General features: G+C 47.2%; 6 non-coding genes across 6 annotated transcripts; all 6 read right to left on the bottom strand.

Moving 5' to 3' along the window:
- Nucleotides 1-944: 944 nt before the first annotated feature.
- On the bottom strand, nucleotides 945-1016 carry trnad-guc (transfer RNA aspartic acid (anticodon GUC)). Its single transcript has one exon. It is a non-coding gene; the product is annotated as a tRNA-Asp (tRNA).
- A 3255-nt stretch (nucleotides 1017-4271) lies between these two features.
- On the bottom strand, nucleotides 4272-4343 carry trnad-guc (transfer RNA aspartic acid (anticodon GUC)). Its single transcript has one exon. It is a non-coding gene; the product is annotated as a tRNA-Asp (tRNA).
- An 8253-nt stretch (nucleotides 4344-12596) lies between these two features.
- trnad-auc (transfer RNA aspartic acid (anticodon AUC)) lies at nucleotides 12597-12668 on the bottom strand. Its single transcript has one exon. It is a non-coding gene; the product is annotated as a tRNA-Asp (tRNA).
- Nucleotides 12669-17588: 4920 nt separating this feature from the next.
- On the bottom strand, nucleotides 17589-17660 carry trnad-guc (transfer RNA aspartic acid (anticodon GUC)). The gene has a single exon. It is a non-coding gene; the product is annotated as a tRNA-Asp (tRNA).
- Nucleotides 17661-22582: 4922 nt separating this feature from the next.
- On the bottom strand, nucleotides 22583-22654 carry trnad-guc (transfer RNA aspartic acid (anticodon GUC)). The gene has a single exon. It is a non-coding gene; the product is annotated as a tRNA-Asp (tRNA).
- A 4926-nt stretch (nucleotides 22655-27580) lies between these two features.
- On the bottom strand, nucleotides 27581-27652 carry trnad-guc (transfer RNA aspartic acid (anticodon GUC)). The gene has a single exon. It is a non-coding gene; the product is annotated as a tRNA-Asp (tRNA).
- Nucleotides 27653-27726: the final 74 nt, after the last annotated feature.

Genomic DNA, 27726 nt, shown 5'->3' with positions numbered 1-27726 from the left:
ACAGAAGTTTTGATCTTGGTGTTCCAAACAAGGACTGTTTTGAGCGAGAAAGCTTTTTTGTGGCAGGAGGGAAGGGTTAACCAGAGGACAAGAAGATAAGGTGATTCGCATTCGAAGCAGACGTACAAGGCAAGAAGCATTAGTTTAGGCAGCATGTTGTTGTGTGAGCTGACTGAAAGTCGTGTGCTTTCAGATTGAATGTTAACATTCAAGAGAGAATGGCAGGATGCTGCAAGGGAATTAAAAAAAATCAGGGCCGAGGGCTGATCACTCGAATACGTTGAGAAGCTCTTGCAAAGGGATCGCACAGGCTATGTGTATTGGGCATGTAGCATTCCCAACACTTTCTTCAGTGCCTCTGAGCACCTTGTCTCGTTGCGCTTGTTACTGAGCCATTTGAGGTTATTAACCTTTGCCACCTTTCACTTCTTTCCGTCCAGGTGGCCCTTGCTGAAGTTTGATGGCGTACAAGGTGTGTGACCTTCTTCCTCAGATTGTCTATCTGCCTTGAACAGGTGGTGGTGTGTGGCTGCTAGAGGGTTATTTTGCAGTCAGACTATGAATGCAATGGTGTTGCTGCCGCGTGAAAGATGTAGTGAAATGTGTTGCGTCGTGGCTTATAAAGCATGTTGGTTGCAGAAAGCGTCGCGGTTTAATGAAGCAATGAAATGTGCCAAGGAAAATGTGTTTAGTGCATTTTGAATGAGCCGCTTTGTGAATGCAAAGAAGAGAAAGTGGCCAGTCTGATGAGTAAAGAGCGGATGTTGTGCGGTGATTGTGATAGGCGGATGTGTGGAACATGTTTGCTGTTGATAGTTTTGATAAAACGGGTGGCGGGCCGCGTACGTGTTGTGGATGAGAGTCTCCATGCGGCAGTGCAAAGCGATTTGGAATTCAAAAAGTTTTCTCTTCCTGCTCTCTGGTGGCCTCAGCAACGCTCACGCTTCCCCGTCGGGGAATTGAACCCCGGTCTCCCGCGTGACAGGCGAGGATACTCACCACTACACTAGCGAGGAAGCACACAGAGACGCTTTCTACAGTTTGCCAGAGATTGCCAGCCACCTTTGGGCTTCATAGATGTTGTGTCAGCTTGGAGGGGGCACGTTTCCATCACCATTTCGGCTTCTACTTTGGAGCCAGGCAGCCGACGCAGTACCACCGCTAAAGCTCTTGACTCAATCAATTCAATTTTATCCCTCATCCCACATCATTGATGTTACATCGCACAGTGATTTGCCTCCTCTCTGTGATGGCATACATTCAACACTTTCATCCAGTTCAGTCCTGTGACAGCTGCAGAGATCTGGACGGCGGATTCGCACTTTTGCGGGCTTGATATTGCACATCATCGGCCACTACAGGCAAGCAGGAAACGCATATGATTTTTTTTTTGCTTGTTTGCTTGTTTGTTTCTTTCTTTCTTTACTTGTTTGTTTTTCTCTCTTTTCCTGGCTTTGCAACAGAAGCAAGCACGATATGCAAAATACTTGGAGTTCAATGTTTTGGCCCACGCTGCATTATTCTTTTCCCATTTCCCGACACCACACTTTAGAAAGAAATCATTCGTGTGGGTATCGAGAAGGATTGGCACCATGGGCTCGCCGTGGATGACTTCAGGTACACGGTGTGCAAAAGTGCAAGATGGGCGTTGTTCTCTCGTGCTCACAGAAGTTTTGATCTTGGTGTTCCAAACAAGGACTGTTTTGAGCGAGAAAGCTTTTTTGTGGCAGGAGGGAAGGGTTAACCAGAGGACAAGAAGATAAGGTGATTCGCATTCGAAGCAGACGTACAAGGCAAGAAGCATTAGTTTAGGCAGCATGTTGTTGTGTGAGCTGACTGAAAGTCGTGTGCTTTCAGATTGAATGTTAACATTCAAGAGAGAATGGCATGATGCTGCAAGGGAATTTAAAAAAATCAGGGCCGAGGGCTGATCACTCGAATACGTTGAGTAGCTCTTGCAAAGGGATCGCACAGGCTATGTGTATTGGGCATGTAGCATTCCCAACACTTTCTTCAGTGCCTCTGAGCACCTTGTCTCGTTGCGCTTGTTACTGAGCCATTCGAGGTTATTAACCTTTGCCACCTTTCACTTCTTTCCGTCCAGGTGGCCCTTGCTGAAGTTTGATGGCGTACAAGGTGTGTGACCTTCCTCCTCAGATTGTCTATCTGCCTTGAACAGGTGGTGGTGTGTGGCTGCCAGAGGGTCATTTTGCTGTCAGACTATGAACGCAATGGTGTTGCTGCCGCGTGAAAGATGTCGTGAAATGTGTTGCGTCGTGGCTTATAAAGCATGTTGGTTGTAGAAAGCGTTGCGGTTTAATGAAGCAATGAAATGTGCCAAGGAAAATGTGTTTAGTGTATTTTGAATGAGCCGCTTTGTTAATGCAAAGAAGAGAAAGTGGCCAGTCTGATGAGTAAAGAGCCGATGTTGTGCGGTGATTGTGATAGGCGGATGTGTGGAACATGTTTGCTGTTGATAGTTTTGATAAAACGGGTGGCGGGCCGCGTACGTGTTGTGGATGAGAGTCTCCATGCGGCAGTGCAAAGCGATTTGGTATTCAAAAGGTATTCTTTTCCCGCTCTCGGGTGGCCTCAGCAACGCTCACGCCTCCCCGTTGGGGATTGAACCCCGGTCTCCCGCGTGACAGGCGAGGATATTCACCACTATACTAACGAAGAAGCACATGGATCCCCTCCCTCCAGTTTTCCAGAGATTGCCAGCCACCTTTGGGCTTCATAGATGTTGTGTCAGCTTGGAGGGGGCACGTTTCCATCACCATTTCGGCTTCTACTTTGGAGCCAGGCAGCCGACGCAGTACCACCGCTAAAGCTCTTGACTCAATCAATTCAATTTTATCCCTCATCCCACATCATTGATGTTACATTGCACAGTGATTTGCCTCCTCTCTGTGATGGCATACATTCAACACTTTCATCCAGTTCAGTCCTGTGACAGCTGCAGAGATCTGGACGGCGGATTCGCACTTTTGCGGGCTTGATATTGCACATCATCGGCCACTACAGGCAAGCAGGAAACGCATATGATTTTTTTTTTGCTTGTTTGCTTGTTTGTTTCTTTCTTTCTTTACTTGTTTGTTTTTCTCTCTTTTCCTGGCTTTGCAACAGAAGCAAGCACGATATGCAAAATACTTGGAGTTCAATGTTTTGGCCCACGCTGCATTATTCTTTTCCCATTTCCCGACACCACACTTTAGAAAGAAATCCTTCGTGTGGGTATCGAGAAGGATTGGCACTATGGGCTCGCCGTGGATGACTTCAGGTACACGGTGTGCAAAAGTGCAAGATGGGCGTTGTTCTCTCGTGCTCACAGAAGTTTTGATCTTGGTGTTCCAAACAAGGACTGTTTTGAGCGAGAAAGCTTTTTTGTGGCAGGAGGGAAGGGTTAACCAGAGGACAAGAAGATAAGGTGATTCGCATTCGAAGCAGACGTACAAGGCAAGAAGCATTAGTTTAGGCAGCATGTTGTTGTGTGAGCTGACTGAAAGTCGTGTGCTTTCAGATTGAATGTTAACATTCAAGAGAGAATGGCAGGATGCTGCAAGGGAATTAAAAAAAATCAGGGCCGAGGGCTGATCACTCGAATACGTTGAGAAGCTCTTGCAAAGGGATCGCACAGGCTATGTGTATTGGGCATGTAGCATTCCCAACACTTTCTTCAGTGCCTCTGAGCACCTTGTCTCGTTGCGCTTGTTACTGAGCCATTTGAGGTTATTAACCTTTGCCACCTTTCACTTCTTTCCGTCCAGGTGGCCCTTGCTGAAGTTTGATGGCGTACAAGGTGTGTGACCTTCTTCCTCAGATTGTCTATCTGCCTTGAACAGGTGGTGGTGTGTGGCTGCTAGAGGGTTATTTTGCAGTCAGACTATGAATGCAATGGTGTTGCTGCCGCGTGAAAGATGTAGTGAAATGTGTTGCGTCGTGGCTTATAAAGCATGTTGGTTGCAGAAAGCGTCGCGGTTTAATGAAGCAATGAAATGTGCCAAGGAAAATGTGTTTAGTGCATTTTGAATGAGCCGCTTTGTGAATGCAAAGAAGAGAAAGTGGCCAGTCTGATGAGTAAAGAGCCGATGTTGTGCGGTGATTGTGATAGGCGGATGTGTGGAACATGTTTGCTGTTGATAGTTTTGATAAAACGGGTGGCGGGCCGCGTACGTGTTGTGGATGAGAGTCTCCATGCGGCAGTGCAAAGCGATTTGGAATTCAAAAAGTTTTCTCTTCCGGCTCTCTGGTGGCCTCAGCAACGCTCACGCCTCCCCGTCGGGGAATTGAACCCCGGTCACCCGCGTGACAGGCGGGGATACTCACCACTATACTAGCGAGGAAGCACACAGAGACGCTTTCTACAGTTTGCCAGAGATTGCCAGCCACCTTTGGGCTTCATAGATGTTGTGTCAGCTTGGAGGGGGCACGTTTCCATCACCATTTCGGCTTCTACTTTGGAGCCAGGCAGCCGACGCAGTACCACCGCTAAAGCTCTTGACTCAATCAATTCAATTTTATCCCTCATCCCACATCATTGATGTTACATCGCACAGTGATTTGCCTCCTCTCTGTGATGGCATACATTCAACACTTTCATCCAGTTCAGTCCTGTGACAGCTGCAGAGATCTGGACGGCGGATTTGCACTTTTGCGGGCTTGATATTGCACATCATCGGCCACTACAGGCAAGCAGGAAACGCATATGATTTTTTTTTTGCTTGTTTGCTTGTTTGTTTCTTTCTTTCTTTACTTGTTTGTTTTTCTCTCTTTTCCTGGCTTTGCAACAGAAGCAAGCACGATATGCAAAATACTTGGAGTTCAATGTTTTGGCCCACGCTGCATTATTCTTTTCCCCTTTCCCGACACCACACTTTAGAAAGAAATCCTTCGTGTGCGTATCGAGAAGGATTGGCACCATGGGCTCGCCGTGGATGACTTCAGGTACACGGTGTGCAAAAGTGCAAGATGGGCGTTGTTCTCTCGTGCTCACAGAAGTTTTGATCTTGGTGTTCCAAACAAGGACTGTTTTGAGCGAGAAAGCTTTTTTGTGGCAGGAGGGAAGGGTTAACCAGAGGACAAGAAGATAAGGTGATTCGCATTCGAAGCAGACGTACAAGGAAAGAAGGATTAGTTTAGGCAGCATGTTGTTGTGTGAGCTGACTGAAAGTCGTGTGCTTTCAGATTGAATGTTAACATTCAAGAGAGAATGGCAGGATGCTGCAAGGGAATTAAAAAAAAAATCAGGGCCGAGGGCTGATCACTCGAATACGTTGAGTAGCTCTTGCAAAGGGATCGCACAGGCTATGTGTATTGGGCATGTAGCATTCCCAACACTTTCTTCAGTGCCTCTGAGCACCTTGTCTCGTTGCGCTTGTTACTGAGCCATTCGAGGTTATTAACCTTTGCCACCTTTCACTTCTTTCCGTCCAGGTGGGCCTTGCTGAAGTTTGATGGCGTACAAGGTGTGTGACCTTCCTCCTCAGATTGTCTATCTGCCTTGAACAGGTGGTGGTGTGTGGCTGCCAGAGGGTCATTTTGCTGTCAGACTATGAACGCAATGGTGTTGCTGCCGCGTGAAAGATGTTGTGAAATGTGTTGCGTTGTGGCTTATAAAGCATGTTGGTTGTAGAAAGCGTCGCGGTTTAATGAAGCAATGAAATGTGCCAAGGAAAATGTGTTTAGTGCATTTTGAATGAGCCGCTTTGTGAATGCAAAGAAGAGAAAGTGGCCAGTCTGATGAGTAAAGAGCGGATGTTGTGCGGTGATTGTGATAGGCGGATGTGTGGAACATGTTTGCTGTTGATAGTTTTGATAAAACGGGTGGCGGGCCGCGTACGTGTTGTGGATGAGAGTCTCCATGCGGCAGTGCAAAGCGATTTGGAATTCAAAAAGTTCTCTCTTACCACTCTCTGGTGGCCTCAGCAACGCTCACGCCTCCCCGTCGGGGAATTGAACCCCGGTCTCCCGCGTGACAGGCGAGGATACTCACCACTATACTAGCGAAGAAGCACACAGAAAAGCTTTCTACAGTTTGCCAGAGATTGCCAGCCACCTTTGGGCTTCATAGATGTTGTGTCAGCTTGGAGGGGGCACGTTTCCATCACCATTTCGGCTTCTACTTTGGAGCCAGGCAGCCGACGCAGTACCACCGCTAAAGCTCTTGACTCAATCAATTCAATTTTATCCCTCATCCCACATCATTGATGTTACATCGCACAGTGATTTGCCTCCTCTCTGTGATGGTATACATTCAACACTTTCATCCAGTTCAGTCCTGTGACAGCTGCAGAGATCTGGACGGCGGATTCGCACTTTTGCGGGCTTGATATTGCACATCATCGGCCACTACAGGCAAGCAGGAAACGCATATGATTTTTTTTTTGCTTGTTTGCTTGTTTGTTTCTTTCTTTCTTTACTAGTTTGTTTTTCTCTCTTTTCCTGGCTTTGCAACAGAAGCAAGCACGATATGCAAAATACTTGGAGTTCAATGTTTTGGCCCACGCTGCATTATTCTTTTCCCCTTTCCCGACACCACACTTTAGAAAGAAATCCTTCGTGTGCGTATCGAGAAGGATTGGCACCATGGGCTCGCCGTGGATGACTTCAGGTACACGGTGTGCAAAAGTGCAAGATGGGCGTTGTTCTCTCGTGCTCACAGAAGTTTTGATCTTGGTGTTCCAAACAAGGACTGTTTTGAGCGAGAAAGCTTTTTTGTGGCAGGAGGGAAGGGTTAACCAGAGGACAAGAAGATAAGGTGATTCGCATTCGAAGCAGACGTACAAGGAAAGAAGGATTAGTTTAGGCAGCATGTTGTTGTGTGAGCTGACTGAAAGTCGTGTGCTTTCAGATTGAATGTTAACATTCAAGAGAGAATGGCAGGATGCTGCAAGGGAATTAAAAAAAAAATCAGGGCCGAGGGCTGATCACTCGAATACGTTGAGTAGCTCTTGCAAAGGGATCGCACAGGCTATGTGTATTGGGCATGTAGCATTCCCAACACTTTCTTCAGTGCCTCTGAGCACCTTGTCTCGTTGCGCTTGTTACTGAGCCATTCGAGGTTATTAACCTTTGCCACCTTTCACTTCTTTTCGTCCAGGTGGGCCTTGCTGAAGTTTGATGGCGTACAAGGTGTGTGACCTTCCTCCTCAGATTGTCTATCTGCCTTGAACAGGTGGTGGTGTGTGGCTGCCAGAGGGTCATTTTGCTGTCAGACTATGAACGCAATGGTGTTGCTGCCGCGTGAAAGATGTCGTGAAATGTGTTGCGTCGTGGCTTATAAAGCATGTTGGTTGTAGAAAGCGTCGCGGTTTAATGAAGCAATGAAATGTGCCAAGGAAAATGTGTTTAGTGTATTTTGAATGAGCCGCTTTGTGAATGCAAAGAAGAGAAAGTGGCCTGTCTGATGAGTAAAGAGCGGATGTTGTGCGGTGATTGTGATAGGCGGTGGTGTGGAACATGTTTGCTGTTGATAGTTTTGATAAAACGGGTGGCGGGCCGCGTACGTGTTGTGGATGAGAGTCTCCATGCGGCAGTGCAAAGCGATTTGGAATTCAAAAAGTTTTCTCTTCCCACTCTCTGGTGGCCTCAGCGACGCTCACGCCTCCCCGTCGGGGAATTGAACCCCGGTCTCCCGCGTGACAGGCGAGGATACTCACCACTATACTAGCGAAGAAGCACACAGAAAAGCTTTCTACAGTTTGCCAGAGATTGCCAGCCACCTTTGGGCTTCATAGATGTTGTGTCAGCTTGGAGGGGGCACGTTTCCATCACCATTTCGGCTTCTACTTTGGAGCCAGGCAGCCGACGCAGTACCACCGCTAAAGCTCTTGACTCAATCAATTCAATTTTATCCCTCATCCCACATCATTGATGTTACATCGCACAGTGATTTGCCTCCTCTCTGTGATGGCATACATTCAACACTTTCATCCAGTTCAGTCCTGTGACAGCTGCAGAGATCTGGACGGCGGATTCGCACTTTTGCGGGCTTGATATTGCACATCATCGGCCACTACAGGCAAGCAGGAAACGCATATGATTTTTTTTTTGCTTGTTTGCTTGTTTGTTTCTTTCTTTCTTTACTTGTTTGTTTTTCTCTCTTTTCCTGGCTTTGCAACAGAAGCAAGCACGATATGCAAAATACTTGGAGTTCAATGTTTTGGCCCACGCTGCATTATTCTTTTCCGCTTTCCCGACACCACACTTTAGAAAGAAATCCTTCGTGTGCGTATCGAGAAGGATTGGCACCATGGGCTCGCCGTGGATGACTTCAGGTACACGGTGTGCAAAAGTGCAAGATGGGCGTTGTTCTCTCGTGCTCACAGAAGTTTTGATCTTGGTGTTCCAAACAAGGACTGTTTTGAGCGAGAAAGCTTTTTTGTGGCAGGAGGGAAGGGTTAACCAGAGGACAAGAAGATAAGGTGATTCGCATTCGAAGCAGACGTACAAGGAAAGAAGGATTAGTTTAGGCAGCTTGTTGTTGTGTGAGCTGACTGAAAGTCGTGTGCTTTCAGATTGAATGTTAACATTCAAGAGAGAATGGCAGGATGCTGCAAGGGAATTAAAAAAAAAATCAGGGCCGAGGGCTGATCACTCGAATACGTTGAGTAGCTCTTGCAAAGGGATCGCACAGGCTATGTGTATTGGGCATGTAGCATTCCCAACACTTTCTTCAGTGCCTCTGAGCACCTTGTCTCGTTGCGCTTGTTACTGAGCCATTCGAGGTTATTAACCTTTGCCACCTTTCACTTCTTTCCGTCCAGGTGGGCCTTGCTGAAGTTTGATGGCGTACAAGGTGTGTGACCTTCCTCCTCAGATTGTCTATCTGCCTTGAACAGGTGGTGGTGTGTGGCTGCCAGAGGGTCATTTTGCTGTCAGACTATGAACGCAATGGTGTTGCTGCCGCGTGAAAGATGTCGTGAAATGTGTTGCGTCGTGGCTTATAAAGCATGTTGGTTGTAGAAAGCGTCGCGGTTTAATGAAGCAATGAAATGTGCCAAGGAAAATGTGTTTAGTGTATTTTGAATGAGCCGCTTTGTGAATGCAAAGAAGAGAAAGTGGCCTGTCTGATGAGTAAAGAGCGGATGTTGTGCGGTGATTGTGATAGGCGGTGGTGTGGAACATGTTTGCTGTTGATAGTTTTGATAAAACGGGTGGCGGGCCGCGTACGTGTTGTGGATGAGAGTCTCCATGCGGCAGTGCAAAGCGATTTGGAATTCAAAAAGTTTTCTCTTCCCACTCTCTGGTGGCCTCAGCGACGCTCACGCCACCCCGTCGGGGAATTGAACCCCGGTCTCCCGCGTGACAGGCGAGGATACTCACCACTATACTAGCGAAAAATCACACAAAAAAACTTTCTACAGTTTGCCAGAGATTGCCAGCCACCTTTGGGCTTCATAGATGTTGCGTCAGCTTGGAGGGGGCACGTTTCCATCACCATTTCGGCTTCTACTTTGGAGCCAGGCAGCCGACGCAGTACCACCGCTAAAGCTCTTGACTCAATCAATTCAATTTTATCCCTCATCCCACATCATTGATGTTACATTGCACAGTGATTTGCCTCCTCTCTGTGATGGCAGACATTCAACACTTTCATCCAGTTCAGTCCTGTGACAGCTGCAGAGATCTGGACGGCGGATTCGCACTTTTGCGGCCTTGATATTGCACATCATCGGCCACTACAGGCAAGCAGGAAACGCATATGATTTTTTTTTTGCTTGTTTGCTTGTTTGTTTCTTTCTTTCTTTACTTGTTTGTTTTTCTCTCTTTTCCTGGCTTTGCAACAGAAGCAAGCACGATATGCAAAATACTTGGAGTTCAATGTTTTGGCCCACGCTGCATTATTCTTTTCCCATTTCCCGACACCACACTTTAGAAAGAAATCCTTCGTGTGGGTATCGAGAAGGATTGGTACTATGGGCTCGCCGTGGATGACTTCAGGTACACGGTGTGCAAAAGTGCAAGATGGGCGTTGTTCTCTCGTGCTCACAGAAGTTTTGATCTTGGTGTTCCAAACAAGGACTGTTTTGAGCGAGAAAGCTTTTTTGTGGCAGGAGGGAAGGGTTAACCAGAGGACAAGAAGATAAGGTGATTCGCATTCGAAGCAGACGTACAAGGCAAGAAGCATTAGTTTAGGCAGCATGTTGTTGTGTGAGCTGACTGAAAGTCGTGTGCTTTCAGATTGAATGTTAACATTCAAGAGAGAATGGCAGGATGCTGCAAGGGAATTAAAAAAAATCAGGGCCGAGGGCTGATCACTCGAATACGTTGAGAAGCTCTTGCAAAGGGATCGCACAGGCTATGTGTATTGGGCATGTAGCATTCCCAACACTTTCTTCAGTGCCTCTGAGCACCTTGTCTCGTTGCGCTTGTTACTGAACCATTCGAGGTTATTAACCTTTGCCACCTTTCACTTCTTTCCGTCCAGGTGGCCCTTGCTGAAGTTTGATGGCGTACAAGGTGTGTGACCTTCTTCCTCAGATTGTCTATCTGCCTTGAACAGGTGGTGGTGTGTGGCTGCTAGAGGGTTATTTTGCTGTCAGACTATGAACGCAATGGTGTTGCTGCCGCGTGAAAGATGTAGTGAAATGTGTTGCGTCGTGGCTTATAAAGCATGTTGGTTGCAGAAAGCTTCGCGGTTTAATGAAGCAATGAAATGTGCCAAGGAAAATGTGTTTAGTGTATTTTGAATGAGCCGCTTTGTGAATGCAAAGAAGAGAAAGTGGCCAGTTTGATGAGTAAAGAGCGGATGTTGTGCGGTGATTGTGATAGGCGGATGTGTGGAACATGTTTGCTGTTGATAGTTTTGATAAAACGGGTGGCGGGCCGCGTACGTGTTGTGGATGAGAGTCTCCATGCGGCAGTGCAAAGCGATTTGGAATTCAAAAAGTTTTCTCTTCCCACTCTCTGGGGCCTCAGCAACGCTCACGCCTCCCCGTCGGGGGATAGAACCCCGGTCTCCCGCGTGACAGGCGAGGATACTCACCACTATACTAGCGAAAAATCACACTGAAAAGCTTTCTACAGTTTGCCAGAGATTGCCAGCCACCTTTGGGCTTCATAGATGTTGTGTCAGCTTGGAGGGGGCACGTTTCCATCACCATTTCGGCTTCTACTTTGGAGCCAGGCAGCCGACGCAGTACCACCGCTAAAGCTCTTGACTCAATCAATTCAATTTTATCCCTCATCCCACATCATTGATGTTACATTGCACAGTGATTTGCCTCCTCTCTGTGATGGCATACATTCAACACTTTCATCCAGTTCAGTCCTGTGACAGCTGCAGAGATCTGGACGGCGGATTCGCACTTTTGCAGGCTTGATATTGCACATCATCGGCCACTACAGGCAAGCAGGAAACGCATATGATTTTTTTTTTGCTTGTTTGCTTGTTTGTTTCTTTCTTTCTTTACTTGTTTGTTTTTCTCTCTTTTCCTGGCTTTGCAACAGAAGCAAGCACGATATGCAAAATACTTGGAGTTCAATGTTTTGGCCCACGCTGCATTATTCTTTTCCCATTTCCCGACACCACACTTTAGAAAGAAATCCTTCGTGTGGGTATCGAGAAGGATTGGTACTATGGGCTCGCCGTGGATGACTTCAGGTACACGGTGTGCAAAAGTGCAAGATGGGCGTTGTTCTCTCGTGCTCACAGAAGTTTTGATCTTGGTGTTCCAAACAAGGACTGTTTTGAGCGAGAAAGCTTTTTTGTGGCAGGAGGGAAGGGTTAACCAGAGGACAAGAAGATAAGGTGATTCGCATTCGAAGCAGACGTACAAGGCAAGAAGCATTAGTTTAGGCAGCATGTTGTTGTGTGAGCTGACTGAAAGTCGTGTGCTTTCAGATTGAATGTTAACATTCAAGAGAGAATGGCAGGATGCTGCAAGGGAATTAAAAAAAATCAGGGCCGAGGGCTGATCACTCGAATACGTTGAGAAGCTCTTGCAAAGGGATCGCACAGGCTATGTGTATTGGGCATGTAGCATTCCCAACACTTTCTTCAGTGCCTCTGAGCACCTTGTCTCGTTGCGCTTGTTACTGAACCATTCGAGGTTATTAACCTTTGCCACCTTTCACTTCTTTCCGTCCAGGTGGCCCTTGCTGAAGTTTGATGGCGTACAAGGTGTGTGACCTTCTTCCTCAGATTGTCTATCTGCCTTGAACAGGTGGTGGTGTGTGGCTGCTAGAGGGTTATTTTGCAGTCAGACTATGAATGCAATGGTGTTGCTGCCGCGTGAAAGATGTAGTGAAATGTGTTGCGTCGTGGCTTATAAAGCATGTTGGTTGCAGAAAGCGTCGCGGTTTAATGAAGCAATGAAATGTGCCAAGGAAAATGTGTTTAGTGCATTTTGAATGAGCCGCTTTGTGAATGCAAAGAAGAGAAAGTGGCCAGTCTGATGAGTAAAGAGCGGATGTTGTGCGGTGATTGTGATAGGCGGATGTGTGGAACATGTTTGCTGTTGATAGTTTTGATAAAACGGGTGGCGGGCCGCGTACGTGTTGTGGATGAGAGTCTCCATGCGGCAGTGCAAAGCGATTTGGAATTCAAAAAGTTTTCTCTTCCTGCTCTCTGGTGGCCTCAGCAACGCTCACGCCTCCCCGTCGGGGAATTGAACCCCGGTCTCCCGCGTGATAGGCAGGGATACTCACCACTATACTAGCGAGGAAGCACACAGAGACGCTTTCTACAGTTTGCCAGAGATTGCCAGCCACCTTTGGGCTTCATAGATGTTGTGTCAGCTTGGAGGGGGCACGTTTCCATCACCATTTCGGCTTCTACTTTGGAGCCAGGCAGCCGACGCAGTACCACCGCTAAAGCTCTTGACTCAATCAATTCAATTTTATCCCTCATCCCACATCATTGATGTTACATCGCACAGTGATTTGCCTCCTCTCTGTGATGGCATACATTCAACACTTTCATCCAGTTCAGTCCTGTGACAGCTGCAGAGATCTGGACGGCGGATTCGCACTTTTGCGGGCTTGATATTGCACATCATCGGCCACTACAGGCAAGCAGGAAACGCATATGATTTTTTTTTTGCTTGTTTGCTTGTTTGTTTCTTTCTTTCTTTACTTGTTTGTTTTTCTCTCTTTTCCTGGCTTTGCAACAGAAGCAAGCACGATATGCAAAATACTTGGAGTTCAATGTTTTGGCCCACGCTGCATTATTCTTTTCCCATTTCCCGACACCACACTTTAGAAAGAAATCATTCGTGTGGGTATCGAGAAGGATTGGCACCATGGGCTCGCCGTGGATGACTTCAGGTACACGGTGTGCAAAAGTGCAAGATGGGCGTTGTTCTCTCGTGCTCACAGAAGTTTTGATCTTGGTGTTCCAAACAAGGACTGTTTTGAGCGAGAAAGCTTTTTTGTGGCAGGAGGGAAGGGTTAACCAGAGGACAAGAAGATAAGGTGATTCGCATTCGAAGCAGACGTACAAGGCAAGAAGCATTAGTTTAGGCAGCATGTTGTTGTGTGAGCTGACTGAAAGTCGTGTGCTTTCAGATTGAATGTTAACATTCAAGAGAGAATGGCAGGATGCTGCAAGGGAATTAAAAAAAATCAGGGCCGAGGGCTGATCACTCGAATACGTTGAGTAGCTCTTGCAAAGGGATCGCACAGGCTATGTGTATTGGGCATGTAGCATTCCCAACACTTTCTTCAGTGCCTCTGAGCACCTTGTCTCGTTGCGCTTGTTACTGAGCCATTCGAGGTTATTAACCTTTGCCACCTTTCACTTCTTTCCGTCCAGGTGGCCCTTGCTGAAGTTTGATGGCGTACAAGGTGTGTGACCTTCCTCCTCAGATTGTCTATCTGCCTTGAACAGGTGGTGGTGTGTGGCTGCCAGAGGGTCATTTTGCTGTCAGACTATGAACGCAATGGTGTTGCTGCCGCGTGAAAGATGTCGTGAAATGTGTTGCGTCGTGGCTTATAAAGCATGTTGGTTGTAGAAAGCGTTGCGGTTTAATGAAGCAATGAAATGTGCCAAGGAAAATGTGTTTAGTGTATTTTGAATGAGCCGCTTTGTTAATGCAAAGAAGAGAAAGTGGCCAGTCTGATGAGTAAAGAGCGGATGTTGTGCGGTGATTGTGATAGGCGGATGTGTGGAACATGTTTGCTGTTGATAGTTTTGATAAAACGGGTGGCGGGCCGCGTACGTGTTGTGGATGAGAGTCTCCATGCGGCAGTGCAAAGCGATTTGGAATTCAAAAGGTATTCTTTTCCCGCTCTTGGGTGGCCTCAGCAACGCTCACGCCTCCCCGTTGGGGGATTGAACCCCGGTCTCCCGCGTGACAGGCGAGGATATTCACCACTATACTAACGAAGAAGCACATGGAGCCTCTCCCTCCAGTTTTCCAGAGATTGCCAGCCACCTTTGGGCTTCATAGATGTTGTGTCAGCTTGGAGGGGGCACGTTTCCATCACCATTTCGGCTTCTACTTTGGAGCCAGGCAGCCGACGCAGTACCACCGCTAAAGCTCTTGACTCAATCAATTCAATTTTATCCCTCATCCCACATCATTGATGTTACATTGCACAGTGATTTGCCTCCTCTCTGTGATGGCATACATTCAACACTTTCATCCAGTTCAGTCCTGTGACAGCTGCAGAGATCTGGACGGCGGATTCGCACTTTTGCGGGCTTGATATTGCACATCATCGGCCACTACAGGCAAGCAGGAAACGCATATGATTTTTTTTTTGCTTGTTTGCTTGTTTGTTTCTTTCTTTCTTTACTTGTTTGTTTTTCTCTCTTTTCCTGGCTTTGCAACAGAAGCAAGCACGATATGCAAAATACTTGGAGTTCAATGTTTTGGCCCACGCTGCATTATTCTTTTCCCATTTCCCGACACCACACTTTAGAAAGAAATCCTTCGTGTGGGTATCGAGAAGGATTGGCACTATGGGCTCGCCGTGGATGACTTCAGGTACACGGTGTGCAAAAGTGCAAGATGGGCGTTGTTCTCTCGTGCTCACAGAAGTTTTGATCTTGGTGTTCCAAACAAGGACTGTTTTGAGCGAGAAAGCTTTTTTGTGGCAGGAGGGAAGGGTTAACCAGAGGACAAGAAGATAAGGTGATTCGCATTCGAAGCAGACGTACAAGGCAAGAAGCATTAGTTTAGGAAGCATGTTGTTGTGTGAGCTGACTGAAAGTCGTGTGCTTTCAGATTGAATGTTAACATTCAAGAGAGAATGGCAGGATGCTGCAAGGGAATTAAAAAAAATCAGGGCCGAGGGCTGATCACTCGAATACGTTGAGTAGCTCTTGCAAAGGGATCGCACAGGCTATGTGTATTGGGCATGTAGCATTCCCAACACTTTCTTCAGTGCCTCTGAGCACCTTGTCTCGTTGCGCTTGTTACTGAGCCATTCGAGGTTATTAACCTTTGCCACCTTTCACTTCTTTCCGTCCAGGTGGCCCTTGCTGAAGTTTGATGGCGTACAAGGTGTGTGACCTTCTTCCTCAGATTGTCTATCTGCCTTGAACAGGTGGTGGTGTGTGGCTGCTAGAGGGTTATTTTGCTGTCAGACTATGAACGCAATGGTGTTGCTGCCGCGTGAAAGATGTAGTGAAATGTGTTGCGTCGTGGCTTATAAAGCATGTTGGTTGTAGAAAGCGTTGCGGTTTAATGAAGCAATGAAATGTGCCAAGGAAAATGTGTTTAGTGTATTTTGAATGAGCCGCTTTGTTAATGCAAAGAAGAGAAAGTGGCCAGTCTGATGAGTAAAGAGCGGATGTTGTGCGGTGATTGTGATAGGCGGATGTGTGGAACATGTTTGCTGTTGATAGTTTTGATAAAACGGGTGGCGGGCCGCGTACGTGTTGTGGATGAGAGTCTCCATGCGGCAGTGCAAAGCGATTTGGAATTCAAAAGGTATTCTTTTCCCGCTCTTGGGTGGCCTCAGCAACGCTCACGCCTCCCCGTTGGGGGATTGAACCCCGGTCTCCCGCGTGACAGGCGAGGATATTCACCACTATACTAACGAAGAAGCACATGGAGCCTCTCCCTCCAGTTTTCCAGAGATTGCCAGCCACCTTTGGGCTTCATAGATGTTGTGTCAGCTTGGAGGGGGCACGTTTCCATCACCATTTCGGCTTCTACTTTGGAGCCAGGCAGCCGACGCAGTACCACCGCTAAAGCTCTTGACTCAATCAATTCAATTTTATCCCTCATCCCACATCATTGATGTTACATTGCACAGTGATTTGCCTCCTCTCTGTGATGGCATACATTCAACACTTTCATCCAGTTCAGTCCTGTGACAGCTGCAGAGATCTGGACGGCGGATTCGCACTTTTGCGGGCTTGATATTGCACATCATCGGCCACTACAGGCAAGCAGGAAACGCATATGATTTTTTTTTTGCTTGTTTGCTTGTTTGTTTCTTTCTTTCTTTACTTGTTTGTTTTTCTCTCTTTTCCTGGCTTTGCAACAGAAGCAAGCACGATATGCAAAATACTTGGAGTTCAATGTTTTGGCCCACGCTGCATTATTCTTTTCCCATTTCCCGACACCACACTTTAGAAAGAAATCCTTCGTGTGGGTATCGAGAAGGATTGGCACTATGGGCTCGCCGTGGATGACTTCAGGTACACGGTGTGCAAAAGTGCAAGATGGGCGTTGTTCTCTCGTGCTCACAGAAGTTTTGATCTTGGTGTTCCAAACAAGGACTGTTTTGAGCGAGAAAGCTTTTTTGTGGCAGGAGGGAAGGGTTAACCAGAGGACAAGAAGATAAGGTGATTCGCATTCGAAGCAGACGTACAAGGCAAGAAGCATTAGTTTAGGAAGCATGTTGTTGTGTGAGCTGACTGAAAGTCGTGTGCTTTCAGATTGAATGTTAACATTCAAGAGAGAATGGCAGGATGCTGCAAGGGAATTAAAAAAAATCAGGGCCGAGGGCTGATCACTCGAATACGTTGAGTAGCTCTTGCAAAGGGATCGCACAGGCTATGTGTATTGGGCATGTAGCATTCCCAACACTTTCTTCAGTGCCTCTGAGCACCTTGTCTCGTTGCGCTTGTTACTGAGCCATTCGAGGTTATTAACCTTTGCCACCTTTCACTTCTTTCCGTCCAGGTGGCCCTTGCTGAAGTTTGATGGCGTACAAGGTGTGTGACCTTCTTCCTCAGATTGTCTATCTGCCTTGAACAGGTGGTGGTGTGTGGCTGCTAGAGGGTTATTTTGCTGTCAGACTATGAACGCAATGGTGTTGCTGCCGCGTGAAAGATGTAGTGAAATGTGTTGCGTCGTGGCTTATAAAGCATGTTGGTTGCAGAAAGCGTCGCGGTTTAATGAAGCAATGAAATGTGCCAAGGAAAATGTGTTTAGTGCATTTTGAATGAGCCGCTTTGTGAATGCAAAGAAGAGAAAGTGGCCAGTCTGATGAGTAAAGAGCGGATGTTGTGCGGTGATTGTGATAGGCGGATGTGTGGAACATGTTTGCTGTTGATAGTTTTGATAAAACGGGTGGCGGGCCGCGTACGTGTTGTGGATGAGAGTCTCCATGCGGCAGTGCAAAGCGATTTGGAATTCAAAAAGTTTTCTCTTCCTGCTCTCTGGTGGCCTCAGCAACGCTCACACCTCCCCGTCGGGGAATTGAACCCCGGTCTCCCGCGTGACAGGCGGGGATACTCACCACTATACTAGCGAGGAAGCACACAGAGACGCTTTCTACAGTTTGCCAGAGATTGCCAGCCACCTTTGGGCTTCATAGATGTTGTGTCAGCTTGGAGGGGGCACGTTTCCATCACCATTTCGGCTTCTACTTTGGAGCCAGGCAGCCGACGCAGTACCACCGCTAAAGCTCTTGACTCAATCAATTCAATTTTATCCCTCATCCCACATCATTGATGTTACATCGCACAGTGATTTGCCTCCTCTCTGTGATGGCATACATTCAACACTTTCATCCAGTTCAGTCCTGTGACAGCTGCAGAGATCTGGACGGCGGATTCGCACTTTTGCGGGCTTGATATTGCACATCATCGGCCACTACAGGCAAGCAGGAAACGCATATGATTTTTTTTTTGCTTGTTTGCTTGTTTGTTTCTTTCTTTCTTTACTTGTTTGTTTTTCTCTCTTTTCCTGGCTTTGCAACAGAAGCAAGCACGATATGCAAAATACTTGGAGTTCAATGTTTTGGCCCACGCTGCATTATTCTTTTCCCATTTCCCGACACCACACTTTAGAAAGAAATCATTCGTGTGGGTATCGAGAAGGATTGGCACCATGGGCTCGCCGTGGATGACTTCAGGTACACGGTGTGCAAAAGTGCAAGATGGGCGTTGTTCTCTCGTGCTCACAGAAGTTTTGATCTTGGTGTTCCAAACAAGGACTGTTTTGAGCGAGAAAGCTTTTTTGTGGCAGGAGGGAAGGGTTAACCAGAGGACAAGAAGATAAGGTGATTCGCATTCGAAGCAGACGTACAAGGCAAGAAGCATTAGTTTAGGCAGCATGTTGTTGTGTGAGCTGACTGAAAGTCGTGTGCTTTCAGATTGAATGTTAACATTCAAGAGAGAATGGCAGGATGCTGCAAGGGAATTTAAAAAAATCAGGGCCGAGGGCTGATCACTCGAATACGTTGAGTAGCTCTTGCAAAGGGATCGCACAGGCTATGTGTATTGGGCATGTAGCATTCCCAACACTTTCTTCAGTGCCTCTGAGCACCTTGTCTCGTTGCGCTTGTTACTGAGCCATTCGAGGTTATTAACCTTTGCCACCTTTCACTTCTTTCCGTCCAGGTGGCCCTTGCTGAAGTTTGATGGCGTACAAGGTGTGTGACCTTCTTCCTCAGATTGTCTATCTGCCTTGAACAGGTGGTGGTGTGTGGCTGCTAGAGGGTTATTTTGCTGTCAGACTATGAACGCAATGGTGTTGCTGCCGCGTGAAAGATGTAGTGAAATGTGTTGCGTCGTGGCTTATAAAGCATGTTGGTTGCAGAAAGCGTCGCGGTTTAATGAAGCAATGAAATGTGCCAAGGAAAATGTGTTTAGTGCATTTTGAATGAGCCGCTTTGTGAATGCAAAGAAGAGAAAGTGGCCAGTCTGATGAGTAAAGAGCGGATGTTGTGCGGTGATTGTGATAGGCGGATGTGTGGAACATGTTTGCTGTTGATAGTTTTGATAAAACGGGTGGCGGGCCGCGTACGTGTTGTGGATGAGAGTCTCCATGCGGCAGTGCAAAGCGATTTGGAATTCAAAAAAATTTCACTTCCCGCTCTCGGGTGGCCTCAGCAACGCTCACACCTCTCCGTCGGGGTATTGAACCCCGGTCTCCCGCGTGACAGGCAGTGACACTCACCACTATACTAACGAGGAAGCACACGGAGCCGCTCCACGCAGTTTGCCAGAGATTGCCAGCCACCTTTGGGCTTCATAGATGTTGTGTCAGCTTGGAGGGGGCACGTTTCCATCACCATTTCGGCTTCTACTTTGGAGCCAGGCAGCCGACGCAGTACCACCGCTAAAGCTCTTGACTCAATCAATTCAATTTTATCCCTCATCCCACATCATTGATGTTACATCGCACAGTGATTTGCCTCCTCTCTGTGATGGCATACATTCAACACTTTCATCCAGTTCAGTCCTGTGACAGCTGCAGAGATCTGGACGGCGGATTCGCACTTTTGCGGGCTTGATATTGCACATCATCGGCCACTACAGGCAAGCAGGAAACGCATATGATTTTTTTTTTGCTTGTTTGCTTGTTTGTTTCTTTCTTTCTTTACTTGTTTGTTTTTCTCTCTTTTCCTGGCTTTGCAACAGAAGCAAGCACGATATGCAAAATACTTGGAGTTCAATGTTTTGGCCCACGCTGCATTATTCTTTTCCCATTTCCCGACACCACACTTTAGAAAGTAATCCTTCGTGTGCGTATCGAGAAGGATTGGCACCATGGGCTCGCCGTGGATGACTTCAGGTACACGGTGTGCAAAAGTGCAAGATGGGCGTTGTTCTCTCGTGCTCACAGAAGTTTTGATCTTGGTGTTCCAAACAAGGACTGTTTTGAGCGAGAAAGCTTTTTTGTGGCAGGAGGGAAGGGTTAACCAGAGGACAAGAAGATAAGGTGATTCGCATTCGAAGCAGACGTACAAGGAAAGAAGGATTAGTTTAGGCAGCATGTTGTTGTGTGAGCTGACTGAAAGTCGTGTGCTTTCAGATTGAATGTTAACATTCAAGAGAGAATGGCAGGATGCTGCAAGGGAATTAAAAAAAAAATCAGGGCCGAGGGCTGATCACTCGAATACGTTGAGTAGCTCTTGCAAAGGGATCGCACAGGCTATGTGTATTGGGCATGTAGCATTCCCAACACTTTCTTCAGTGCCTCTGAGCACCTTGTCTCGTTGCGCTTGTTACTGAGCCATTCGAGGTTATTAACCTTTGCCACCTTTCACTTCTTTCCGTCCAGGTGGGCCTTGCTGAAGTTTGATGGCGTACAAGGTGTGTGACCTTCCTCCTCAGATTGTCTATCTGCCTTGAACAGGTGGTGGTGTGTGGCTGCCAGAGGGTCATTTTGCTGTCAGACTATGAACGCAATGGTGTTGCTGCCGCGTGAAAGATGTCGTGAAATGTGTTGCGTCGTGGCTTATAAAGCATGTTGGTTGTAGAAAGCGTCGCGGTTTAATGAAGCAATGAAATGTGCCAAGGAAAATGTGTTTAGTGTATTTTGAATGAGCCGCTTTGTGAATGCAAAGAAGAGAAAGTGGCCTGTCTGATGAGTAAAGAGCGGATGTTGTGCGGTGATTGTGATAGGCGGATGTGTGGAACATGTTTGCTGTTGATAGTTTTGATAAAACGGGTGGCGGGCCGCGCACGTGTTGTGGATGAGAGTCTCCATGCGGCAGTGCAAAGCGATTTGGAATTCAAAATGTTTGCTTTTCCCACTCTCTGGTGGCCTCAGCAACGCTCACGCCTCCCCGTCGGGGAATTGAACCCCGGTCACCCGCGTGACAGGCGAGGATACTCACCACTATACTAGCGAAGAAGCACACCGAAAAGCTTTCTACAGTTTCCCAGAGATTGCCAGCCACCTTTGGGCTTCATAGATGTTGTGTCAGCTTGGAGGGGGCACGTTTCCATCACCATTTCGGCTTCTACTTTGGAGCCAGGCAGCCGACGCAGTACCACCGCTAAAGCTCTTGACTCAATCAATTCAATTTTATCCCTCATCCCACATCATTGATGTTACATTGCACAGTGATTTGCCTCCTCTCTGTGATGGCATACATTCAACACTTTCATCCAGTTCAGTCCTGTGACAGCTGCAGAGATCTGGACGGCGGATTCGCACTTTTGCGGGCTTGATATTGCACATCATCGGCCACTACAGGCAAGCAGGAAACGCATATGATTTTTTTTTTGCTTGTTTGCTTGTTTGTTTCTTTCTTTCTTTACTTGTTTGTTTTTCTCTCTTTTCCTGGCTTTGCAACAGAAGCAAGCACGATATGCAAAATACTTGGAGTTCAATGTTTTGGCCCACGCTGCATTATTCTTTTCCCATTTCCCGACACCACACTTTAGAAAGAAATCCTTCGTGTGGGTATCGAGAAGGATTGGTACTATGGGCTCGCCGTGGATGACTTCAGGTACACGGTGTGCAAAAGTGCAAGATGGGCGTTGTTCTCTCGTGCTCACAGAAGTTTTGATCTTGGTGTTCCAAACAAGGACTGTTTTGAGCGAGAAAGCTTTTTTGTGGCAGGAGGGAAGGGTTAACCAGAGGACAAGAAGATAAGGTGATTCGCATTCGAAGCAGACGTACAAGGCAAGAAGCATTAGTTTAGGCAGCATGTTGTTGTGTGAGCTGACTGAAAGTCGTGTGCTTTCAGATTGAATGTTAACATTCAAGAGAGAATGGCAGGATGCTGCAAGGGAATTAAAAAAAATCAGGGCCGAGGGCTGATCACTCGAATACGTTGAGAAGCTCTTGCAAAGGGATCGCACAGGCTATGTGTATTGGGCATGTAGCATTCCCAACACTTTCTTCAGTGCCTCTGAGCACCTTGTCTCGTTGCGCTTGTTACTGAGCCATTTGAGGTTATTAACCTTTGCCACCTTTCACTTCTTTCCGTCCAGGTGGCCCTTGCTGAAGTTTGATGGCGTACAAGGTGTGTGACCTTCTTCCTCAGATTGTCTATCTGCCTTGAACAGGTGGTGGTGTGTGGCTGCTAGAGGGTTATTTTGCAGTCAGACTATGAATGCAATGGTGTTGCTGCCGCGTGAAAGATGTAGTGAAATGTGTTGCGTCGTGGCTTATAAAGCATGTTGGTTGCAGAAAGCGTCGCGGTTTAATGAAGCAATGAAATGTGCCAAGGAAAATGTGTTTAGTGCATTTTGAATGAGCCGCTTTGTGAATGCAAAGAAGAGAAAGTGGCCAGTCTGATGAGTAAAGAGCGGATGTTGTGCGGTGATTGTGATAGGCGGATGTGTGGAACATGTTTGCTGTTGATAGTTTTGATAAAACGGGTGGCGGGCCGCGTACGTGTTGTGGATGAGAGTCTCCATGCGGCAGTGCAAAGCGATTTGGAATTCAAAAAGTTTTCTCTTCCTGCTCTCTGGTGGCCTCAGCAACGCTCACACCTCCCCGTCGGGGAATTGAACCCCGGTCTCCCGCGTGACAGGCGGGGATACTCACCACTATACTAGCGAGGAAGCACACAGAGACGCTTTCTACAGTTTGCCAGAGATTGCCAGCCACCTTTGGGCTTCATAGATGTTGTGTCAGCTTGGAGGGGGCACGTTTCCATCACCATTTCGGCTTCTACTTTGGAGCCAGGCAGCCGACGCAGTACCACCGCTAAAGCTCTTGACTCAATCAATTCAATTTTATCCCTCATCCCACATCATTGATGTTACATCGCACAGTGATTTGCCTCCTCTCTGTGATGGCATACATTCAACACTTTCATCCAGTTCAGTCCTGTGACAGCTGCAGAGATCTGGACGGCGGATTCGCACTTTTGCGGGCTTGATATTGCACATCATCGGCCACTACAGGCAAGCAGGAAACGCATATGATTTTTTTTTTGCTTGTTTGCTTGTTTGTTTCTTTCTTTCTTTACTTGTTTGTTTTTCTCTCTTTTCCTGGCTTTGCAACAGAAGCAAGCACGATATGCAAAATACTTGGAGTTCAATGTTTTGGCCCACGCTGCATTATTCTTTTCCCATTTCCCGACACCACACTTTAGAAAGAAATCATTCGTGTGGGTATCGAGAAGGATTGGCACCATGGGCTCGCCGTGGATGACTTCAGGTACACGGTGTGCAAAAGTGCAAGATGGGCGTTGTTCTCTCGTGCTCACAGAAGTTTTGATCTTGGTGTTCCAAACAAGGACTGTTTTGAGCGAGAAAGCTTTTTTGTGGCAGGAGGGAAGGGTTAACCAGAGGACAAGAAGATAAGGTGATTCGCATTCGAAGCAGACGTACAAGGCAAGAAGCATTAGTTTAGGCAGCATGTTGTTGTGTGAGCTGACTGAAAGTCGTGTGCTTTCAGATTGAATGTTAACATTCAAGAGAGAATGGCAGGATGCTGCAAGGGAATTAAAAAAAAAATCAGGGCCGAGGGCTGATCACTCGAATACGTTGAGTAGCTCTTGCAAAGGGATCGCACAGGCTATGTGTATTGGGCATGTAGCATTCCCAACACTTTCTTCAGTGCCTCTGAGCACCTTGTCTCGTTGCGCTTGTTACTGAGCCATTCGAGGTTATTAACCTTTGCCACCTTTCACTTCTTTCCGTCCAGGTGGCCCTTGCTGAAGTTTGATGGCGTACAAGGTGTGTGACCTTCTTCCTCAGATTGTCTATCTGCCTTGAACAGGTGGTGGTGTGTGGCTGCTAGAGGGTTATTTTGCTGTCAGACTATGAACGCAATGGTGTTGCTGCCGCGTGAAAGATGTAGTGAAATGTGTTGCGTCGTGGCTTATAAAGCATGTTGGTTGCAGAAAGCGTCGCGGTTTAATGAAGCAATGAAATGTGCCAAGGAAAATGTGTTTAGTGCATTTTGAATGAGCCGCTTTGTGAATGCAAAGAAGAGAAAGTGGCCAGTCTGATGAGTAAAGAGCGGATGTTGTGCGGTGATTGTGATAGGCGGATGTGTGGAACATGTTTGCTGTTGATAGTTTTGATAAAACGGGTGGCGGGCCGCGTACGTGTTGTGGATGAGAGTCTCCATGCGGCAGTGCAAAGCGATTTGGAATTCAAAAAAATTTCACTTCCCGCTCTCGGGTGGCCTCAGCAACGCTCACACCTCCCCGTCGGGGTATTGAACCCCGGTCTCCCGCGTGACAGGCAGGGACACTCACCACTATACTAACGAGGAAGCACACGGAGCCGCTCCACGCAGTTTGCCAGAGATTGCCAGCCACCTTTGGGCTTCATAGATGTTGTGTCAGCTTGGAGGGGGCACGTTTCCATCACCATTTCGGCTTCTACTTTGGAGCCAGGCAGCCGACGCAGTACCACCGCTAAAGCTCTTGACTCAATCAATTCAATTTTATCCCTCATCCCACATCATTGATGTTACATCGCACAGTGATTTGCCTCCTCTCTGTGATGGCATACATTCAACACTTTCATCCAGTTCAGTCCTGTGACAGCTGCAGAGATCTGGACGGCGGATTTGCACTTTTGCGGGCTTGATATTGCACATCATCGGCCACTACAGGCAAGCAGGAAACGCATATGATTTTTTTTTTGCTTGTTTGCTTGTTTGTTTCTTTCTTTCTTTACTTGTTTGTTTTTCTCTCTTTTCCTGGCTTTGCAACAGAAGCAAGCACGATATGCAAAATACTTGGAGTTCAATGTTTTGGCCCACGCTGCATTATTCTTTTCCCCTTTCCCGACACCACACTTTAGAAAGAAATCCTTCGTGTGCGTATCGAGAAGGATTGGCACCATGGGCTCGCCGTGGATGACTTCAGGTACACGGTGTGCAAAAGTGCAAGATGGGCGTTGTTCTCTCGTGCTCACAGAAGTTTTGATCTTGGTGTTCCAAACAAGGACTGTTTTGAGCGAGAAAGCTTTTTTGTGGCAGGAGGGAAGGGTTAACCAGAGGACAAGAAGATAAGGTGATTCGCATTCGAAGCAGACGTACAAGGAAAGAAGGATTAGTTTAGGCAGCATGTTGTTGTGTGAGCTGACTGAAAGTCGTGTGCTTTCAGATTGAATGTTAACATTCAAGAGAGAATGGCAGGATGCTGCAAGGGAATTAAAAAAAAAATCAGGGCCGAGGGCTGATCACTCGAATACGTTGAGTAGCTCTTGCAAAGGGATCGCACAGGCTATGTGTATTGGGCATGTAGCATTCCCAACACTTTCTTCAGTGCCTCTGAGCACCTTGTCTCGTTGTGCTTGTTACTGAGCCATTCGAGGTTATTAACCTTTGCCACCTTTCACTTCTTTCCGTCCAGGTGGGCCTTGCTGAAGTTTGATTGCGTACAAGGTGTGTGACCTTCCTCCTCAGATTGTCTATCTGCCTTGAACAGGTGGTGGTGTGTGGCTGCCAGAGGGTCATTTTGCTGTCAGACTATAAACGCAATGGTGTTGCTGCCGCGTGAAAGATGTTGTGAAATGTGTTGCGTTGTGGCTTATAAAGCATGTTGGTTGTAGAAAGCGTCGCGGTTTAATGAAGCAATGAAATGTGCCAAGGAAAATGTGTTTAGTGCATTTTGAATGAGCCGCTTTGTGAATGCAAAGAAGAGAAAGTGGCCAGTCTGATGAGTAAAGAGCGGATGTTGTGCGGTGATTGTGATAGGCGGATATGTGGAACATGTTTGCTGTTGATAGTTTTGATAAAACGGGTGGCGGGCCGCGTACGTGTTGTGGATGAGAGTCTCCATGCGGCAGTGCAAAGCGATTTGGAATTCAAAAAGTTTTCTCTTCCCACTCTCTGGTGGCCTCAGCAACGCTCACGCCTCCCCGTCGGGGAATTGAACCCCGGTCTCCCGCGTGACAGGCGAGGATACTCACCACTACACTAGCGAAGAAGCACACAGAGTTGCTTTCTACAGTTTGCCAGAGATTGCCAGCCACCTTTGGGCTTCATCGATGTTGTGTCAGCTTGGAGGGGGCACGTTTCCATCACCATTTCGGCTTCTACTTTGGAGCCAGGCAGCCGACGCAGTACCTCCGCTAAAGCTCTTGACTCAATCAATTCAATTTTATCCCTCATCCCACATCATTGATGTTACATCGCACAGTGATTTGCCTCCTCTCTGTGATGGCATACATTCAACACTTTCATCCAGTTCAGTCCTGTGACAGCTGCAGAGATCTGGACGGCGGATTCGCACTTTTGCGGGCTTGATATTGCACATCATCGGCCACTACAGGCAAGCAGGAAACGCATATGATTTTTTTTTTGCTTGTTTGCTTGTTTGTTTCTTTCTTTCTTTACTTGTTTGTTTTTCTCTCTTTTCCTGGCTTTGCAACAGAAGCAAGCACGATATGCAAAATACTTGGAGTTCAATGTTTTGGCCCACGCTGCATTATTCTTTTCCCCTTTCCCGACACCACACTTTAGAAAGAAATCCTTCGTGTGGGTATCGAGAAGGATTGGCACCATGGGCTCGCCGTGGATGACTTCAGGTACACGGTGTGCAAAAGTGCAAGATGGGCGTTGTTCTCTCGTGCTCACAGAAGTTTTGATCTTGGTGTTCCAAACAAGGACTGTTTTGAGCGAGAAAGCTTTTTTGTGGCAGGAGGGAAGGGTTAACCAGAGGACAAGAAGATAAGGTGATTCGCATTCGAAGCAGACGTACAAGGAAAGAAGGATTAGTTTAGGCAGCATGTTGTTGTGTGAGCTGACTGAAAGTCGTGTGCTTTCAGATTGAATGTTAACATTCAAGAGAGAATGGCAGGATGCTGCAAGGGAATTAAAAAAAAAATCAGGGCCGAGGGCTGATCACTCGAATACGTTGAGTAGCTCTTGCAAAGGGATCGCACAGGCTATGTGTATTGGGCATGTAGCATTCCCAACACTTTCTTCAGTGCCTCTGAGCACCTTGTCTCGTTGCGCTTGTTACTGAGCCATTCGAGGTTATTAACCTTTGCCACCTTTCACTTCTTTCCGTCCAGGTGGGCCTTGCTGAAGTTTGATGGCGTACAAGGTGTGTGACCTTCCTCCTCAGATTGTCTATCTGCCTTGAACAGGTGGTGGTGTGTGGCTGCCAGAGGGTCATTTTGCTGTCAGACTATGAATGCAATGGTGTTGCTGCCGCGTGAAAGATGTTGTGAAATGTGTTGCGTTGTGGCTTATAAAGCATGTTGGTTGTAGAAAGCGTCGCGGTTTAATGAAGCAATGAAATGTGCCAAGGAAAATGTGTTTAGTGTATTTTGAATGAGCCGCTTTGTGAATGCAAAGAAGAGAAAGTGGCCAGTCTGATGAGTAAAGAGCGGATGTTGTGCGTTGATTGTGATAGGCAGATGTGTGGAACATGTTTGCTGTTGATAGTTTTGATAAAACGGGTGGCGGGCCGCGTACGTGTTGTGGATGAGAGTCTCCATGCGGCAGTGCAAAGCGATTTGTAATTCAAAAAGTTTTCTCTTCCCGCTCTCTGGTGGCCTCAGCAACGCTCACGCCTCCCCGTCGGGGAATTGAACCCCGGTCTCCCGCGTGACAGGCGGGGATACTCACCACTATACTAGCGAAGAAGCACACAGAGACACTTTCTACAGTTTGCCAGAGATTGCCAGCCACCTTTGGGCTTCATAGATGTTGTGTCAGC

The sequence above is a fragment of the Heterodontus francisci genome, chromosome 34 (genome assembly GCF_036365525.1).
Source record: "Heterodontus francisci isolate sHetFra1 chromosome 34, sHetFra1.hap1, whole genome shotgun sequence".
In the NCBI taxonomy this organism is placed as follows: Eukaryota; Metazoa; Chordata; class Chondrichthyes; order Heterodontiformes; family Heterodontidae; genus Heterodontus; species Heterodontus francisci.
Note: the sequence above shows the minus strand (reverse complement) of the source record. Positions and strands in the feature narration are given on the sequence as shown.